Raw genomic sequence first — 6,000 nt, forward strand, 5'->3', positions numbered from 1 at the left:
TACACCAATTTCCCTCTGGCTAGGACTTTGGGCCCTGTCATTCAATTGAATAGAAGGAATATATAAGCTTTCAGCCTCACAAAATGAAGAAGATTGAAAACAGAGGTTGTACACATATAGATGTTGTATGTTTGTCTTTATTCAATTCCCTTTAGCGTAGTATTAAATCTTGCATTTAATTTGTTCCAATTTTGATGTAGGTGCCTGCGTTCAGTAGGAAAACCCTAGATGTTCATTAGGGGTGAGCGTGTCAGCTTATTATCTATGGGACGTGTGATGTGATTTGTTGAGAATTAGGACCTTAGGTCAGCCAGACTTTCATGTCTCTGGGTCCCATTTCTGATCTGAACAGAGACTTGGGCGCCTGAGCCCAGGTAATCCCAAGAACGGATCAGCAGCAGTGAATCTCTTGGAGCCTCAGCTGACCCCAAAGAAACGCAGCAGTGCCCGCTCTGAGAGACAGCGGTCTCCAGTAGGCCACAAAACAAAGCGTGTGGAGATGTTACCAATCCAGTTCTCCTCTGTTCTGAAGTACTGAACGTGCAAAGGGGGAAGACTGAAAATCTTTGCCTTTGGGATGGAAATAGTGACCACTGAAGTAAGTGGCCACAAGCGCTGCAGCGCTTGCAGGCCTGGTGCGTGGTTACACAAGCACTCATGCTTTCTCAGCAGCAGGATTTATTTATAAAAGGTCTGCTGAATAGCTGGCTCTTAACTGGGTGTACTATTTTCTTCATAATTGATAGTTTCTAATATGAACCTTTTTTTTTTTTTTTTAATAGGGATTGGGTGGGGGAGGATGAGGAAGGAGTCTTGGGTTGCAATTTGTTTAGCCCAGTCAGCCACCCAGACTGGTAGTTAGCTATTTCAGGAAAGTAATGCAGAACAGTGTGTGCATTCTCTCTTGGTAGCTATAAATGCCGGAATGGGCATTGGATTATGTCAGAAGATTGGAGCAGTTTTGGTTTTGGGCAGCCCGAGTTGTCCCTAACTATACCTTGAGCAGTCGCAAATTCTCCCTACAGATAGAGGGGAGATCTCAGCACGTCTTTGAGATGTGTTGGGGGTTCACTTTGCCTTTCTGGTAGCTGATAGCTGTTCTGTCCCACTGGGCTCTTCATCTCCAAGAATAAAATTTCAGGATACTATGTGGTGTCAGTGGAGAGCCAGGAGAGTCGGTGCAGCTGGACCGTGGCAAAATAATAAAATGTCAAACTTCACTTTTGGCATTCCCAAAGGCATAAACAATTTGAATACCAGTACCTTAAATTTTGTTTATCTGATAATGAAGCTCTTCCTGCCTTTGATCATGTTCCCAAGTGAATAAATGAGTAGTTTTATACTCCTAAATGCTCTGTTTTTCTTGTGGACTGTGGAGATGCACTGAGGTTGGTAAGTATTAAAGTAACAACTGGCAGTTCTCCTGCCTCAGAAATGTTTTCTGTTCTCTGTCCTACCTTCAGCAAACAAACGAGCACAAGTGGTTTCATGGTGAAGATCTTAGGCACATCTTCAGTCACTCATTTTTCCCGATTTTCTCTCTCTCACTCAGCTGAATCTTGCACTGGGCTGCTTTCTTCAGCAGGCGGAGGGCACTGCACTGTCAAAGCACTTAGCACTCTGCTTGTGAAGCCCCTGGTGCGGCTTGACCCTAGGAAGTTTGTGCACGCAGCGATTTGCTCCCACTGACCCAGAGATCAGTTTCTGTTTAGTAAGTTGCCACACAGTTGTGAAGGAAGACTTCAAAATTTGAAACAGTCCTGTTAAAGTCACAGATTTTTTTTTTCCCGAGACTTAACCCATCTGCCACATTTTGTTCCTTCTCAGAGTAGCATTTAGGATCTGTCCAGCACTGCCAGTGTCTCCAGCACAAATGTTCAAAAATCGTGAGGCAAGCCCCACAGATATTTTGAAGTCATGGCATGTAATCATGGGCTTAAAAATAATGAGCATTGATTCAAATGCAAGTTTTTTTTTTTATTGGCCTTTTAGACTTTTGAGCTTTTATGATTCACTTTTTTCAAACTTTGTGGCTGGCATGATTTTCACATAACATCTGACTGAAGAGCATTAGAATAACACAGCTATAGCAAATGAGATTCTTGATAAATTCATTGGGACTGGTGCTATGTCCCTACACCCACTGAAACAGAACAAGGGAAATTAAAAAGGGGATTGTTATTTTGTCCTTCCTATAATTCTGAGCTTCAGATAACTGTAGAAGTGCGAATTGATGCGGAGCCAAAACATGCATTTTCCCAACTGCTGCACAAAGGGAAGATTAAAAATGTGTTATTTTCTGTGACCTATGTAATGTGTTGCTTTCTTAGTGCTGCTCCAACAGACCTTTAAGCATAGGCAGGCTGCAGCTGGTGGACTCCGTTAGGCTAACGCCGCTCCTCTGTGCACAGCTATTTGTGCAATGCTGCGGAGGAGTGGGAGAGTCACCACTTATTGAGTGCTGGCTAAGAGGGGGAGTGATGCATTGACAGATTCCAGTGCTGGAGTATTCAAGGTTGCCTTCTAAAAGCATTTTTAAGGGGAGGTAATGTTCGCTGTAAACCTGAGAGAGTTTTCATCCCTGTTATTTTTGCATTGTGCTTAGGCTGCCAAGCCAACCTTGTTTGGGGAGTGCTAACTTGCACACAGAAATTCTGGCTTATTAAAAGCTTCAACACATTGACGTTGGGGATAATTTTGGGGGATAGTGCAGTTCCACTGAGTCGGTAAGAGGCCTCTTGCTGAGTTCTGTAGGAACAAAGGTATCCTGACCGTAAGATTTACTTTCTCCTAAGGGCAAGCCACCTTGGTAGGGCTGGCTTCACCTTGAATGCAGCCGTGGGGTGAGGCAGGGTGGAGAAGGCTTTTTGTGGCATCCTCTGATCTCTCAGGCTGTCTGCTCCACTGCTTTTTGTGTGTGACAGGCAGAATGAAAATGTCACACGTAATCTGTGTCATCTGTATGCATTTGTACCTGAGAGAAAGATGACTGGGGAAAATGTAAAGAGCAGGATGTTTATTATCTTATTAACGCATGGGCATCGTTCCTGTTCTCTTGCTCAGCAAGTGGGAATGTCATGCAAGAAATACACTCGCTGCTTACATGTCGAGGAGGTAGGCACATCAGAAATGCTAGCATCTGTAGCAGTGGTGTGGAGGGGTGAATGGGGTTGAGTATCTCATTCAGAAGTAGTGGTCATAACGGACCACACCGGGTGAAAGGGGCAATGGGGAAAGGTGGCAAAGGAGCAAAGGGTCTGAGTGGAGAAGTCGAAGGGACCCGTGCTAAGTACAGGCCACAGAGGCACATAGGAATGCTGGGGGGGAAAAACCCAAGCTCATCCCTGCCTTCTGCCCTGAAGTAATCTGTGTGTTTGCACAGAGGAGCACTGGAGGCAGCTGGTGGGTATGGGTTTGTGCCCAGCTTGTTCAAAGTGTAGACACAAGACTTGTGCTGCGTCAGCACGCTGGAGGAGAATCAAACCAAAATTGTTTGATCCTCCAACTTGCTAACTATGAGGCAGGGTAGGATATTGCCAGTTGTACCAGCCACTGGAAAGTGCAAATGGTTTGCTTTAGTAATCCCTGTAATCCCCTATAAATAATGCCCTCCCCTATATTGATGAAAAAAATTACATAACAGCTACACCCAGCCAAGGGGGAAAAAATAAACGAAACAAAAAAAATCATCCAATGCACTCGTGACGCTGGTCAGCTTCATCTGAGCCGCATTAGGAGAGCTTAGGATCACAGCCAGAGAAAGGAGGACTATCATCAGGAAGGAAAATCTGCGTAATCTTCGGCTGGAAAAGCAGTTTTCAAGAAATTCCAGACCCCAAGGCTCTGTTTGTTGTGCCGTATGCAGGCCGAGCTGGAAGGTGAGGCATTGGCACGCTGGGTCACGTTCAGCTACTTGTCCGTAGGGACTTTCACCCCAGGGTTCCCACTCTGGTCTCCAGATCAGCCGTGGCTGCACCAGCTGTGACGTGGTGGCTCTTCCATGCGCACGGAGGCGTGGGCCGTAGGGTTATGCTTTATGTATATACCATAGGGTTATGGAGTGTGTGGAGAGGCAGTGCCAACGAGGGCTGGTGCTACACCTACCTTTGTCCTCCACCTCCCAGGAAGTGCTCCTTCACCATCCTCTGCTACCTCTGCTTGGACAAAAATGGTCCAACTATCTGGTCCAACCGTCCCCCTACCACCAATATCACCCGGTAAACCATGTCCCTAAGCACCACGTCCAACATTTCCTTCACCCTGGCTTTGTAGCTTAGGATCCAGGGAGGTGGAGAGGGCTTGTGTGGGATGGGGAGGATGGGGAGCAATGGCCTTGCATGTGACAAAATGGCGTCAGGACCGTGTGTGTGATGCCTGGAGGGGCTCACTGTGCAGCCAGCACTGCCTGGGCTCCACGTGGGTGGAGAAAGCCCATTGGCCTGGTGGCTGGTGTGGTCTTCGCTGAGGACAAGCAGCAAGTGGGACTCATCCTGGGTGCCAGACTTGCTGCGGTCCCCATGCACTGGTGCACGGGGGGACGTGGGACCTTGGAGGAGACATGCTGTCTGTGGTGGGACCGTGAGCAGTTTGGGTGTGTAGTGGTTTGGCCTGTGCTGTGTTATCCTGCGGGTGTAAGGGATTTGGGCAGCTCTGGGACAGCCACTTATGAGGTTCCCAGCCTGTCGTACCAGCGGAGGGGCTCTCATCATATCCCCACAGACAGCCTGAGGCCAGGACAGCATGGAGGGTCAGGGAAGGGGCGCCGACATGGCAGCATAGACGCAGCCTGTCCTTCCAGTTGAGGAGGGCTGTGGAGAGTTTCTCTGAAGGCTTTCTGTGTGCAGTGGGTTAATCACCGTTGAGAAGTGCAGCAGTTCTTCTTGTGTAGGTCTGTGCTTCTGGCTTCTCCACAGCCTCCGCTGGCACTGAGTAATCGCTCTGAGATGAGCAGGGCTGATGACTGTGAAGAGGATTGTAAATCACAGCGTTGCAATCGCTCCTGCATGTGACATTCCTGTTGACCTCTGGGGACTCTAAAAACAGCTGTGGTCTAAAACCCCCGGTTAATTGCATTGTGAAAATGAATTGGTAAGAGCAAGAGCCCCCTCTGAGTGTTATTATGATTTGAATTACATGGTCCTTAAATGCTGGCATTAAAAAAAGTACAATAGTGGTCTTCCTCATGTGAGAATCCACAGAAATGTTATGGGTTCTTTTAATGGTAAATGTGGCTAACCCACTGAAGCCAGTTGGAGTCCATGGTATATGGCTTTACCAAAAGTATTTGCTAAGGTATTTTTGTAACGATGAAAATTAAGAAGTCCAGATGGTCAGCAAGGTATCTCATTCCTGGGAACACATGCATATGCTTTGTTTTATTCCTATGCCACTGATTTTTTCTTGGATCTAGGGGCAAAACATCTATTTACTTTGGATTCCCCTATTGATTTCAGTCTGACTGCTTACTTGCAGAAAGCTAAGCACATACCTGAAAATTTGCAGGACCAGCAACTTGCTTCATGGCATCCAGGTCTGAAAATCAGAGCTTTCTGCAGAGTTCTTCCAAAAAGACTTCTAGAAAAATATATATATATATTTTTTTTAATCCTGGAAATAAAGTCTAGCAGGTCACTGCATACCAATTATGTCCTCCAGATGTCAGTTTCTCCTTAGACCTAGGTGAAAATGAAAATCTTAGAAATTCTCACTGAGAATTCACCTGTTTTGATACCTATCAGTGCTAGGAACAGAGATCTTAAAAAAAAAAAGTTGGCATAGAAAAGACTCTCTGGGTGGGCCAATTAAGTTTAATGAGTTTTCTCCTCTTTGCTATGTGTGTCCACTATCTGAAATTAACTTGTAGAGTTCATTTGAGAGCCTTCTGAGGTTTATGGAAAGCCTGCTGGTTTCTCCAGGCTTGTGTGTTTGTAGGCATGCTTAGGGAAGGATGAAGACTTTTTCTGATTTCTAATAAGCTGGTACCATTCGTTTCTGACACCT

The sequence above is a fragment of the Cygnus olor genome, chromosome 1 (genome assembly GCF_009769625.2).
Source record: "Cygnus olor isolate bCygOlo1 chromosome 1, bCygOlo1.pri.v2, whole genome shotgun sequence".
Classification (NCBI taxonomy): domain Eukaryota; kingdom Metazoa; phylum Chordata; class Aves; order Anseriformes; family Anatidae; genus Cygnus; species Cygnus olor.